This window comes from Bacillus rossius, chromosome 2, assembly GCF_032445375.1.
Source record: "Bacillus rossius redtenbacheri isolate Brsri chromosome 2, Brsri_v3, whole genome shotgun sequence".
Taxonomy (NCBI): Eukaryota; Metazoa; Arthropoda; class Insecta; order Phasmatodea; family Bacillidae; genus Bacillus; species Bacillus rossius.
In genome coordinates this window covers 120,999,011-121,014,547 of record NC_086331.1, presented here as the reverse complement: position 1 = coordinate 121,014,547, position 15,537 = coordinate 120,999,011, and positions in this window count along the sequence as shown.

The window sequence follows — 15,537 nt, the reverse complement described above, 5'->3', positions numbered from 1 at the left end:
ACAAATAGTGCTTATTTCGATGTATGCACCACCAGGGAGGTCACTAACTGAAAACGAGCTGGACATCTTATATGGTTCAGCTCCCACATTTCTAGCAGTCGGCGATATGAATGCCAAGCATAAAGACTGGAACTGTCGGAGCAATACAGCCAATGGCCTACTGCTGCAAAGACACGAGTCTAACAAAAATTATCAAGTACATGCTCCCTCAGAGCCCACTCATGATAGCGGAGTACTAAGGCACAACCCCGATATTTTAGATATTGCATTAAATAAGAGAGTTCAAACGGGATTCGAACTCAGAGTTTTTCACGAAATGTCGTCTGATCACTTTCCAGTACATCTACTATTCGATGACGTGGACACTGACATCAGTCCTCCGAGAAAAATTAAAGACTACAAGAAAGCTGACTGGAGAGGCTTTCAGACGTATTTAGTCGATAATTTGCCTGCAGCCGATGCTGCCAACTTCGAAACGAAAGATAACATCGAATCAGCAGTCACTGAACTTACAGTTAAAATTCTAACTGCAATTAACTCGTGCATCCCAGAAAAGGTGGTAAGATTTAAGCAAGATGTACTGCCGGTGTATATTAGGGATTTAATTTCTCAGAAAAATAGATTAAGGCGCGAATATACTCGACGTAGGCAGCGCGACATTAAAGCGAGAATTAATGAATTACAGAAAATAATTTCCGATGAAATAACTCTATGGAGGAGCAGCCAATGGGAGACGAAAGTCTCTCAGCTACAGGTGCAAGATGGTAGCACCTGGAGTATGACAAAGCGATTCCTTCATAAGATAGATAAAATACCTCCGCTACAAACTCGCACTGGGTTCGCTTTTACACCGACAGACAAGGCACAAGCCTTCGCGAATACCCTTGAATTAGCCTTTCAACCTAATATCGAACCCTGTGACCCGCAATTTAATGCCGGAATATACAGAGACCTTACAATTAAACTTAATCAGCCTTTAACTTCAAAACCTTACTTAACTCAATCTCAGGAAGTTAAACAGGCTATCAGGCGTATGAAACCACGTAAGGCACCGGGAAACGATGGCATTCAGGCAGTAGTCCTTAAGAAACTGCCCGACGAAATTTTGGAATACCTAGCTCAATTAATAAATGGAATACTTAAACTACAGTATTTTCCATTGCAGTGGAAAGAAGCGAATGTGATAGTTTTTCATAAATCCGGAAAAGATAAGACACTGCCCCAAAATTATAGGCCCATTAGTCTGCTGAGTACATTGTCAAAAGTAGCCGAATGCATAATTCTGCAGTGACTAAATGCTCGCATTAAAGAAAATAACGTACTGCCGGACGAACAATTTGGTTTTCGCAGCGCGCATTCAACAACGCATCAACTGGTCCGTTTGACAGAACAAATAATAACTGTGTTCAATCAGAATAGCTATAATCTCGCAGCGTTTTTGGACATAGAAAAAGCCTTTGATAGAGTACTTCATGAAGGCTTAATTTATAAATTATATAAAACTGGCTTCCCCGATTGTTATATTAAATTACTGGCCTCGTATTTAGAAAATCGATCGTTTAGAGTCACGACAGAAGGAGCACAGTCCGATTTAAAAATAATTAAAGCAGGAGTCCCACAAGGCAGCATTTTGGGGCCGGTTTTATTCAATATTTATATCCATGATATGCCTAAGCCCGCACACCGATCAGTTCAGTTTGGCTGCTATGCGGACGATACGGTATTGTTTAGCAGATCTAGTATTCTAGAACTCGCAGCAGACAGATTGCAAACCGCGTTAAATTCAATAGAACAGTGGTGCACAAAATGGCGAATTAAGGTAAACCCTACTAAATCAGAAGCTATAGTTTTTACGCGTAAACATCTCCCGCCACTCGAAGATAGACCACGACTAACACTTTTCAATGAGCAAATTCCTCACAAAAATGTTGTTAAATATTTAGGCGTGCACATGGATAGGAAACTACTATGGCGCGATCACATAGAGGCGAAAAGAAAAACAGCTTTCACTAGGCTCATGGCCCTCTACCCCGTCATGAGCAGACGTTTAGGTAGCTCTGTTAAAAACAGAATAAAAATTTATAACGCACTAATAAAACCAATAATCACGTATGCAGCGCCGGTGTGGGCAACAGCAGCGGAATCTCACTTAATCAAGCTACAGAGAATTCAGAATAAGAGTATTCGTATTGCGACAGATGCGCCTGTGTATTGCCCCGTAAGGGCTATGCACAGAGAGCTCAAACTCGAACTTTTAAAACATTATTATTTCCGAACTGCGCAAAAATTCTATGATAAATGTGCCATAAGCAGAAACCCATATATTTCATCACTGGGCGAACAAGATCCAGAGTTGCATGGAAAATATAAAATGCCAAATTCAATCTTGGCTCACAGACCTCCGTAGTGTGCTGTGGCTGGCTGAGCGATCGGCCAATCAGTCTCCCGCGAGTTGAAACTTAAATTATAGACATTAAAGAATAATTAGCTAATTCAAAATGGTCCGAAGCACGCAGGTGTAGGTTTGGCTCCCGGGAGTTCCACTGCCTGTGCTGTTAGGGCTGACTCCCTATGTCCGATGGGCATGGCCCGCCTGGCAGGCTTCACCTCCAGTGCCGGTTGTGTTTCTGAAAGACATGGGATTTTGAATTACAAGCTTACAACAAATGCCAGAATGCGAATAGGTCTTGACTTAATTCACCTGTAACTTTATACACCGACAGTTCCTCTATATTTAACTAGTAGTATAGTAGTATATATTAGAGATTTGTAAATTAGTAATAAGTCCTAGATACTAAGTAATAGTCATCAAAAATATATATTTCTAAAATAATAATAAAAAATCTAAAAATTAAAAAAAATTAAAAAAAATAAATAAACTTTTAGTTCTTATTTTAGTTTTATCTTAAGCACTGCACGTCCATCCCTGAGTTGGGTGTTTGCATATTTTGTAACGAAATGCCTAGTTTGTAAGTCATTTATCTTTTTTCTGTTTTAGTTTCTTAGTTTTTTAGGTGCTGACTGGCGGCGGAGTGAGTGGTCAGTGCAACCACTCACCACCAGGGGCGCTTGCGTCCCTGGTCACTAAATACAGTACTGGACAACTAGAAAAGCGGACCACGAGTCCAAGTGCCCAACCCCCGCATGGTAGACCTGTGCACACGACCTGTGCGAACTGCGAAATCGGTTCACAATTGAATTCTTACTGTTAATTTCAGCCAATGAAATTTCGCGAACTATGCGACATATGTTAGCAATGTTAGTAAATAAACATATTAACTTTCAAAATAACGATAATAATTTTATTATCTCGAAATTTTCTTACTACAATATGGTTAATAAATATGAACATATTTCTAGTCCCGCCAAAAAAGCACCCTGCTCTTCTCCCATTGGCTGATGTGCCATGCGTACGCGACCGAAATAAAATATATTCATTTCACTCCTATGCGCACGACCTCGCTCTCATGCACACGATCAACTTTCTGCTATTGTGAATCGTTAGGTTAGGAAACATGGCGTTCATATCCTATGCACAGGACCTACTGTTACTGTTACTGTTATTTTTTCAATTGTGATATGTGTTTCGTTTGCACCAAGGAGTGAGGAGGCGACCTACCAGCGCTTCTGCAGGCTAAGAGGTAAAGTATTCGATTCGCCAAGCCGTGCCATGCGCACATTAAGAACCATAACATTTCATTGGTGATATGTGTTTTGTTACTTAACGACATTGTTTTTAATTAATTGGAATACATATGAGTGTATATGCTGTAGTATTTGGTGAAAATTAAAACATTTACACATCAATGAAGATCTTTAAAAGTTCTTGTAGTTTAGTTAAACGATTTTACTAATGTACGGCATATTTTGGAGCACAACGCAAGGTGGTAGTGTTCGCGTTTGTTTACAGTAGTAAATATTATTGATTTTTTTTTTTTTTGCTTTTTTAACTCGAAAAAATTAAGTCATTTGTTAAATAATGTAATAATTTGAAATATGAGCTTTTTCGAGGATTATTTATGATAACACAGTGTCGGCATAATGAAGTTTTAAAATTACAATAATTATTCGACTGTGTGTCGTTCGGCAGTTTTAGCGGAGATGGAATATAGTAAGAAATTGATAAAATTAAATAATATTGATTACTGTACTTTATACAAATGTATCACCAAAGATAAGTTGTAATAGTTATTGTATGACACTAGGGTCTGACTTAACACTATGTTGTATGCTCAAGTTAAATCAATGTCTTACACTTGAAAGAAATTCCATAATGTTCCAAGCATTCCTCAGTAGCATTAACCATTTAATTTTTAGTGTTATTAAATGCTTATGTTGGGGGTTTCGCAAAATTAAAATTGTTAACCAGTGTCGGACCCAATAATTGAACTTAAAAAGCAACTGATTTCATTTTCAATTTTATTTCAAAATGCCTTATGTCTACTATTACAATGTTGACGCCAACCATCGGTGCTCCTCTGTCGCACAGGCCATTATGCCACATCGGCGCCCGCCCCTTAGCGTGTGCATACAGCGAACCCCCCGGCGGTGTAAATAAATTCAGCGAAGGGAACGAATCTGAGGTCGATGGGTCGATAGCCGCCCGCGTGGCTATCGAGAAGTGTTGATGTGTTCGTCCACCTCTGCAGTTAATGAATTCGTCCACCAGACATAGATCCCGAAAATTGTTATTTATTTAATCACTAATTGTTAATTAAAGTAACTTCATCACTTGTCCTTCCTATTTAAAAGAATATTGTTCACTGTGCGACTACACCGCAAATCTCAATCCATGTCATTCTCATGCCCTGCGTACTTCGCGTGGGACATGTGACCTAGGGTAGCTTTGTACTGTCAGGGCCACGTCAGTCGCCGGAACTCAACTAACTGAGAGACGTGTTTAGTTGCCACAGTCCACACTTCACAGTTCCCCACATGGTTTCTGTACCAGCCGTGAGTGGTATATTGATATATTGGTGTAATGTTTAATGTTCCAGACTCTTTCATTTGTACAGTGTTTGGAGTGTTTGGAGTGTTCTACGTCACGAACATGACATCAGTAAAACTGAAGCCACGTATCATATGTCGCAGACATTTAAGCGGCATAACCAACGTACATCCACCTTTATTTTCGCACTCTGCTCTAACTGTAACTGAAACGCTTTCATATCATAAGTAAGTAGAGATGTTGTTTTAGTGCCCATTCAGGGTAAGGTCAGACATATAATAATATCAGATACACTGCTTCTATTCTATTTATTATCAGTTACTACTCAGTGTTTATCCGAGCTCCATGACACCATTACAACAACTGTCTTACAGTGGCACCAACTTCATGACTACACTACAACATCTCCCCTTCCAAAGTTGTTTGTCAAATACACTGTACATACATTACATGTTCAACCTCTTGGGAGGATTTGTAACTCTCCCTGATCTTGTTACTATTTTTCTGTTAACACCAGCTGGTTTGATATAAGTATCTTGCATTATAGTGCACCTTACACTCCTGTCAGCTTCCATTAAACTAAATGTATATTATTGTCTATTTGCACTACCATTTTCATCATTCACTACATGGTCTTTATAAGTATTCACTTCGAAGCCTGCAAAACCATTTGTTACACCGTCTGATGTTTCCTGAGCTCTCCTGTAATGTTCTTTACTTCTTCCTTCCTTTTCTTCGCTGTTTATTGGCACTATGACTTCTTGATGTCTTTCACTTTCTTCTGTTTTTAAAGATGCTTTTATGTGTGTTTCATTTCTCCTCACTTCTCTTCCATTCTGGTTCCTTACAACGTAGGATCGTGGAGCGTCATGTATCCTTACAACTGTAGCAGGTTCCCACTGTGCATTCTTATTTGTTTTTATCACCACATTGTCTACTTCTCTAAACTCGCTAGCCTGTTTCAAGGCTGTCTTATCATACTGTTGTTTGCACCATTCTTGATTTAATATAATTTTTTTATGTGCATCTTTTTCAACTTTGGGTTGAAGCATTTGACTTGTCACTGGTAGTAATGTTCTTATCTGGCGGCTCATTAGTAGTTGACACGGTGAAATGTTTAAGCTTGACAGCGGCGTGTTTCTGTACTCTCTGAGCAGATCTCTAAAATATTTTTGCTGCTCCATACTTTTATTTAGTATTTTCCTTGATGTGTGACATCCCTTTTCGCCAGGCTATTACTTCTGTGATAGTGCGGACTACATGTTCTCACTTCAATGCCATAGGCCCGTGCAAACCTCGCAAACTTTTGCGATAGAAAGGGCATGTTGTCTGCTCTAATTACTCTTGGAATGCCATGCGTGCAGAACACATCCCTCAGTTTATCACAAACATTTTCTGCTGCCTTATGATTTATTGGTATTATTTCCAGCCACTTTGAGAATATGTCAACAACAATCAAGTAGTTATTGCCTGCATTATCCAGAATGTCCACCGAAACCTTCTCAAAAGGGAGTTGTGGAATCTCTTGTGCAATCATTGGTGATTTCTTCTTCATTGATTGATATTTCTCACATATATGGCATCCACTCACCCATCTTGTAATGTCTGAATACATGTTTTTCCAGTATACACAGTTTTGGCTTTTGCTATAGCCTTGTCCCTTCCATTGTGACCTTCATGCAACAGGTCCAAAATAAGATTCTTCAGTGCTTGAGGTACAATGAGTTTGTCATTGTAAAAGAGCAACTGATTGTCCACATATATGTCATTTCTCATAGGCCATGCCCACCTAATGCACACTGGCACTTGTTTTTTATGTTCAGGCCAACCCTTGCCATACACATCCTTGAGAGCTGAAAGTTCATTATCTGTATCTGTGGTCTTGATAAAGAGTTCTTTCTTTGACTCAGACATGGGTAAGTGCCTAACTAGTTCATGAACTGGTTCTTTCATTTCTGGGTTATCTTCAGTAGGACCTAAGAGATATGACCGAACAGTAGATCTGCAATGTACATTTGAGGTCCAGGTAAGTATTTTACATCTATGTTGTATTTTAGTATTTTTAGCCTCAGTCTGCGTATAATTGATGAACCTATTTTGTGTACAGGCTTGTTCATTGTGGCGACAAGTGGTTTGTGGTCCGTCATGATTATGACCTTATACCCATACACATAATTTTGGAATTTTTTCAGGCTAAACTCAATGGCTCTCATCTCTTTCTCTGACTGTGAATAGTTTTGTTCGGCTTGTGACATGCTTGCCGATGCAAATGCTACAGGTTGTTGGTCTTGCAGTAACACACACCCTAATCCATCCTTGCTGGCAACACATTGAATCACTATTTTTTTGCATGGTGTAAAGTTTGCCAATACTGGTGCATTTTATATCAAAGTTTTAATTTCATTAAAAGCATTATCATGTGTAGGTAGCCACTGATAGCACACATTGTCTGATAAAAGTTGTCGCAAGGGTGCTGTTATGGTAGACATATGTGGAATGAATTGCCGAACATAGTTAAACATTCCCATACATCGTTGGAGCTATTTTTTCGAAGCTGGAGCTTTGAGGTCGACTAATGCTCTTACTCGATCTTGGTCCATACTCATTCCTTGCTTGCTAAATTTGAAGCCTATATATGTAACTTCATTTTTCCTATACTGCACTTTCCTTGCGTTAAACTTGATATTTCTCTCTTCAGCCCTACGAAGTACTTGTTGCAAGGCTTTATCATGCATGCTCTTCTGCTGATTTTGCATACACAATGAGATCATCCTGATATGCCATCATATTGGGAATATCATTGAAGTTGTCTTCCATTTGTTTTTGAAAAGTTACGCTAGCACAGATAAGGCCGAAAGGAAGTCTTTTGAACTTGTATACTCCATACGGAGTTGAGAAGCTACACAAATTACTTGATTTTTCATCCAGCTCAATTTGATGATACCCATCTTTTAAGTCCAACACTGTAAAATACTCATTAAATGCCAATGTTTCAGCAACTTCTGACGCGGTTGGAATTAGATGATGTTCTGTGACAATGATTTTGTTTAGCTCTTGTGGATCTAGGCAGAACCTTAGTTCTCCATTTGGTTTCTCTACAGATACTAACTGATTAATGCAATGTTCCAGTGTTGGATTTTCTACTCTTTCAATCACTTTTCTCTTTTCCATTGTTTCAATAGTTCTTTTGTAAGTTGGCTTCATTGAACTTGGAATCCTGTGCGGGGCTCATTAATTAGTTTAGCCTCTTTTATTATCTTAATTGTGTATGTGCCAGGAAACTTACCTAAGCCTTGAAATATTTTAGAATTGTTTTTCACAAACTCTCTCGAATTGCTGTCTGTAGGCTCTGCCACAATTGACTGTACCTTCTTCACTAGTTCAAGTTGTTCACATCCTTCTGAACCTAGTAGTGGTGTTGTCTGTAAATTTACCACAACAAATTTCAAATCTACCTTTCTTCCCTTCACTTCACATTTGAGTGAGACAGTTCCTTCTGGTTTAATTGTAGATCCACCAAATGCTTCCAGCGTTATGTTTGTCTGCTTAATTTTCAATGGTCTTATTTGATCTAATATCTCGCTTGGTATAGTGTTAACAGCTGCTCCTGTGTCCAGTTTAAAATTGATTTTTTTGTTTTCTACCCATACATCCTGTCTCCATTCTTTTGTTGGTTTCGCCCTCAATGAGTCAATTTATTTTTCTTGTTTAGCCACAATTCCATACATAAATGCAACGTCTTCTTCACTGTCATTATTTTTCTCACTATAATGTTCATTTGTACTAATTTCGTGGATTTGTTGTTCCTTTCGGCACATAGCCGCAAAATGGTTATATTTCTGGCATGCAGAGCAATTTTTGCCATACGCTGGACATTGTCTTGGAGGATGTTTTCTGCCACAATATGAGCAATTTGAAATGCTTTGAAGATGTTTTGGTTCATAGTATCTCGCACGTTCATGTATGTGTTGTTTTTGACTGTCTTGTTGCATAGTTGTCCTAATTGTTCTTTTAGGGTTATATTTTCCTCGAGCAACGGTATCAACTGGAATTGAGGTTGCTTCTTCTCCACCAGTTTGTTTTGTCCTACCTTGGCTCTGTTGCATCTGTGTTGCTTGTTCCCGACTTCTCTCTGATGCCTGACAATGGTTGACTATTTGCTGAAGTTTTGAATCTTCTATTCACAAGAGACTCTCCCTCAGAGTGGTACTACTTATTCCCACAATGATTCTGTCACGAATCAGGGATTCTTCGAGGTCCCCAAATGAACATGATTTAGCCAGTCTTTTCAGATCTGTGACAAAATGGTCAATAGTTTCGCCTTCAGCTTGGCACTGCTGATTAAAAATGTATCGTTCAAATGCTTCAATTTTTTTGAGGGGTTGTGTGTTGTTCAAATGCTTGTATCACCTTATCATACTTTGTTTTCTCTTCATTGTTAAGATTGAATGTGTTGTACATATCAACACTTTCTTGACCTATAATGTTTAGCAACAGAGCTATTTTGATACTATCAGGTTTGTTATCGTTTCCACTGGCAATAATATAAATCTCAAAGTTTTGTTTGAAGATTTTCCAGTGTGCTGCCACGTTTCCTGAAAGTATCAATGCAGCTGGCAAATTAACAGTTCCCGCCATGTTGAGGTTATGTGACGTTTGCAGTAACCTGATGTTCACTTTTTATGAATTGTTTTTTTCTTGTTCTTGTCTTATCGACATATTAATTCATGCTGTTACTTTAGGTTCACGAGTTCATTTATTTTGTTTCCTCCCGCACCTTCCGTTTATTGGGCAATATGTTATTTATTCTTCTTGATATAATGGTCTTTTACAATTGATCCTACCGACTGCGCCATGTTTTAGTGCCCATTCAGGATAAGGTCAGACATATAATAATATCAGATACACTGCTTCTATTCTATTTATTATCAGTTACCACTCCATGTTTATCCCAGCTCCATGACACCATCACAACAACTGTCTTACAGTGGCACCAACTTCATGACTACACTACAATACATTTGTACAGTGTTTAGAGTGTTCTACGTCACGAACATGACATCAGTAAAACTGAAGCCACGTATAATTTGTCGCAGACATTTAAGCGGCATAACCAATGGACATCCACCTTTATTTTCGCACTCTGCTCTAACTGTAACTGAAATGCTTTCATATCATAAGTAAGTAGAGATGTGCTCTGGCACGACATGATCCGGGCTGAGTGCTGTGGTAGCACCATATAATTGTATCTATTTTGTAATAAATCAAAATCTATTCAGATTTACTTTATTTCACTAACAACAAACCACTGCTGTCTCCAGCCACGCAGCCTGAACCCCCTTGAGAACTCACTGGGTACCACTATCAGATTATTTCAACCCTGAGACAGTCCATATGGCAGCAATGTAAATGTTTTCTAAGTCTAAAAGCTTTAAACAGCATCTTTACTATACTGACGTCGTCCGACCGAAAGCCACCCTAAAGCCCGACCTGCAACCGCCAGTATTCAACCCCGCTAACGGAACGCGCCCCTAGCCATGGCCCACCCGAGACAGGCGAGCCACCGGCAGACAAGGTAGAATCCGGCCCCATAATAACCAGACCGACACTACCGTCAATCCCTCTGATAAATCACACACAGAATAAAAACAACATTGCGTATAGGTTAAACGTTCTCTCAATGAAAATGCGACGTAGGAGTGCCCGGGCACTCACGTGTGAAAATGTGTCAGTACGTGTGCGAATGTCCCCCTGGTGGCCTTCTGCCTGTATTAATTAAGTGTTTCAGGTGACATAATTGTTACCTCCCTATGTTGGTTTTTTACTCCCCACCAGAGCGGTCCGGCAAAAGACGAACAGTCTCTGGTGTGACTTACAGTTAAAAAACATAATCCGTAAACATGCTAAATCTAAATCGTAGAAGGGATGTGTAATTTAAATTTAGTTTGAATAATTAATGTAAGAATTTAGTGCTCTTAAAATCTGTTGTTAACTTGTTAATTTGGAAAATAACGTAATGAGGTCAACCTCGGCGCGAGAGGACACCGAGCCTCGGCCGGACGCCATGACATCACAGCAGTACAGCGCGACTCGTGGACCGGGGCGGACGCACGTCCCACGGAGAGGCAGCATCCTTTGTCTACACTGAAGTAACTCCTGGTAAATATAGTCACGCCACCGAAACTTTTTTTTATTAAGCTCTCCGTGCGTACCCGGTCCAACCTTTCGGTCTAGGACTTAATCCGGCCGCGTAAATTCAAAACTACCTGCACCACACTTGGTCCGCGGGGCAGTTTGCCAGCATACGGCACGGGCCGCCTCCCGAAACCCCGAACTTTTGTTAAAGTCACGCGCCCCGGCGCTGACCTCACCAACGTAGGACTTGGACTAAGTTAGCTGCGGCCCGCGCTCCACCACAGTGGGCGCGAACACCGCCTTGAAGCAAAGACATACGGGATTGGCCGCCTCCAATCGCACTCAACGCCTTATTCACGTAACATTTTTAGTAATTTGGTGCAACGCCTTATTCACGTAACATTTTTAGTAAATTTGTGCAACGTCTTATTTTAGAGTGACTCTGTGTAATGTGTAACTTGTGTATTGCGTGACGTCAGCTTCTGTACGATGTGGTGTGTAACCCACTGTATTACGCCAAACCCACAGTCGCACGTCATTTGCCGCATTAATTCAGCGCCTAATTAATCAGTCATACAAACCCCCAACCCCCACCAAGTAGGGAATCCTTCATATCCCACGCAACACCGCCGACGGTCCTAGTGGGCCACGCAGGGGCAACCGCTCCCACGACCCACCTCTCGACTAGGAACAGAGCTAGTCTGGCGCCCACTTGGAAACATTCCATTGATAACAGCCTTTCTCGCTAGGAACCACACCGGGTCGCGAACCCGAGTCCCCGGACGACGGCATTACTTTAACTACAACTTTAGAACCAAATGGGTACTGTATGGAAAATTTAAGGTAAATATGGAGGAGAGAGGCACCACAAATCGACATCGTACCTCCTATGGTCAACAAGCCCGATCCCCCACCTGCTAATACCCATCCCCGCTGGCGGCACGCACCCTTGCATCATAAGTGTAATCGTTAACTTATGTAAAATTTGTCCATTTTTCAATTTAATGCTACATCATAATGGCACCTGCTCATCTCTAGCCAGGCTAAGGCCAGAGGGCCCTTTATTAATCTAGAGCATAACTCCGTAAGTGTAGTCGCAACTGTACGACTTGTAAGGTGTGCTGTGTCAAGCTCAGGCTTCAGACACAACGAAAGCCATGTTGTCAACAGCGCCATGTACGAGCGATATGTGCCAATAAAAACAGTATTACCAGATTTACTGTCTCTCTATTTCAAGTAAGCCATAGTAAGTAGACAGCATTCCTGGTGGTTATAACATATGGACGAACCTCTGTATGTTAATCAAGTGCTGTCTGCCAGCCTTGTGGCAGCTCATGCCCTGAAGTCATGTCTCTGCTCGACCTGCGGACTAGCTCGCAGGACCATAATTAAAGCTAGTTGGCATCCTCATCAACATCAACAGCATCATCAACCAATGGCAGAAGGCAGCAGGTTGTTACATTTAAAAGCCTTTAAAAACTACTTACCTTTCTTGGCTTAATGACAATATTTGTGTACTGTCAATATGTATCTCATATATATTAAATTTACACCAAAAAAATTCCCATTTCTTCATTTATTTTTTTCTATCTTGTGAAACATGAACCATAGCTTCCCTGTTTACTTCACTCACACAACCTCATATTCTTTCTATACACCGCGAAATAAATACGACCTTGTGCTTTTCTTATGATTACTACACTTATTTCCATGCATTTCCAATAAATATTTTAATACCTAGTTAATACTTATTGAGTACTTATTTTTTCACCTCATAAAAATCATATTTGTAATTATTATTCACTCCTCCTCATTCCACAATAACTACAAAACTCCACTATCATTCATCTTTTTTTCTCACATCGCTACTTTGTACATCGCTGTTACCAATATTACACACTTTAGATTTCTTCATTTAGCAATACAGTTTGTAATCATTTTGCAGCTTCAATGACAGTATACATTTCCCCAACTTTATTTCTGACCAATAGTAAGGGTAAGGCCTTTATCATACATTTGACTTGGTAGGTTTGTGTTGCTTGGAGTATCGAGGAGGGGGTGGGCGGGTGGTAGAAACAGATCGGAAAATTGATTTTAAATATAATGAAAAAGATTTGAAAGTTTCAGTTCAGAGACTAATCCCTTCGGTTGATTGGGAAGGTGAAGATAAAATTTGTGTTGAATTATCCCTGTAAAGGGTAGAATTTTATAAGTGATATTTCATGTAAAAAATTTTCAAAATATCTGAAAACTTTTTTTTTTTTGTGTTTTTATACTTACCATCAATATTATTGTGGAATTGCATCACAATAGTTACAGTACTTTATAATTTGATGTACATTTAATTTATGGTATAACAATGTTGTTGATTGATAATTTATTGTCATGTTTATTATATTAATTAAAGTTAGGGGTTGGGTTAGGTACTGTCAGTTACATTTAGAATGCTGCTGTTTTAGGTTATGTGAAATATAAAAATTGTTAGGTTAGGTGAAATATTTTATTTCCTATCCCAACTATTTTATTTCTTCACTTTATACCTGAAATTAGACAATAACATTTTAATGTAACTGTCTGTACATAACCAAACTCTTCACTCTAATTATAATAATAAACAAGATGCTTCTCAGTCAACTACAATTGTACTGGAAAATAAAATGTATTGAGATGTCCATAATTTTGGCCTCGGCCGACACTGCAAAACAGTCTGAACAATCTTCTTCCTGAGTGTGCATTGCAGCCCTATACATATACACCTATGGGAATTATAGTGTCACCACCAGCCCACAGATAACAGGTGGGTAGATTCGTCGTTCTCGTATTTCTGTGCCTTTTCCGAATTACAAGATTTTTTTAACTACTTTCGGGAATGCATCTGTGATTTGGAGGAACAGTGATTCTTACAAGCCATCATGTTATTTTTTCTGTAGACAGGTTTGGCTAAAATCAGCTCTGAAATTTGGTCCTCGACACGTAAACAAAGTGCCATTTCAATCAATGACCATCGATTCAGAATCGGGTTTATGGTATATGTGAATGGTACCACTTCCAGATCTGACCATCAGACCAAGATAGAGTGAATGGTGCTTTGATATGGTGCAGCTGTGATACCGAATGTCAGTATTTTTTACCAGGTAAAGGAAAAAGCTATTTTTCAACAGATGGCTATTTACGAAATAGTACTACTGTTAATCAATTCGTGATAATAATGCTCAGCCTAATTATCTTATGACTTTTTTTATTATGTTAAGATTGCAGACGATATAGTTCTTCTGCGATTTTATACACTAAGATAGGTCTATTCTAATCGCTTCATGATCGACTCTCCTAACATCAATACTGACCACCGAACTTTATTAAGTTCTCTCAACCAGACACAACACCAGTATGGATAAATTCAAAAAGGACGGTGCTGTAACCTCACGAACATCTTCACGAAAATCTGTGGCTGCCAAAAGTCACAACTTGCTGGTCCTAATGGAGCTAAGGTACGCACCCAACCTACAAAACTTCACAAATCGAAATCGCCTACTTCTTCTTTGTCTCAAACAGTCTCTCATTCATGTTCGTTTGCTAGGCATGGTTGCAACTGTAAAAAAAATATTTTACAAGAACACATTATGAACAAGCTATAAACAAAATGGAGGGCTGGTGTCTGTACATAGACTGCAGCCTGGTCTAACCACCGATGGTCATTTCAAAATATGCATTCTGCTAAGTAACCTGCTCGGCTTTGCAAAGGATTACCATCCTGTAATACTTAATTCCAGGCAAGAATCAATAATAGTTTTGGAAAATACATACATTAATTCTATCGTGGATGCTAGCATACAACCTCAGGCAGTAAATTTGACTATAAATTCGAAGGATTGGGCTGTGCCACAAATAAAAATTTATACAACACCACACACAGTCTTACTTAAACTTGTGAAAAAAGGCAGAAACATAGACCTAGCATTCAGGCCTTGGTGTATCGAATGGTATCCTAGCATGCCACAAGCAAAAAATGTCAGCTGGATGGTACTTTCTCACTTTTATATGGAAAATCCATGATACATGATAGTCGGTCTCCAGTCAGTCACATATAATAATAATATTTGTAGATAAATCGAGATTTTATCACTGAAAAATATTACATTATATAATATAATATTTGAAAAATATTACATTATTTTTGAATTCAGGAAGCTATCTGTACATGCACTTGGACACAAACTTTGCGAATTGATTTTATCTGTTTGCTTATAAAATGTACACAAAATTCCAAGAGTCTTATTATGGGAAGCAAAATGCAATGTTGCTATACCCTTAAGAGTTTAAGGACCAGGCTATGATATTTATGTTTCATGTGAGTCAGCATAATGAGAAGGTGCCTTCAAACATCGTGGACTGTAAAATAGATTTTTCCACCTCGGTTAACTTATCAGCACTCTCAATCATTTGAAATAATATTT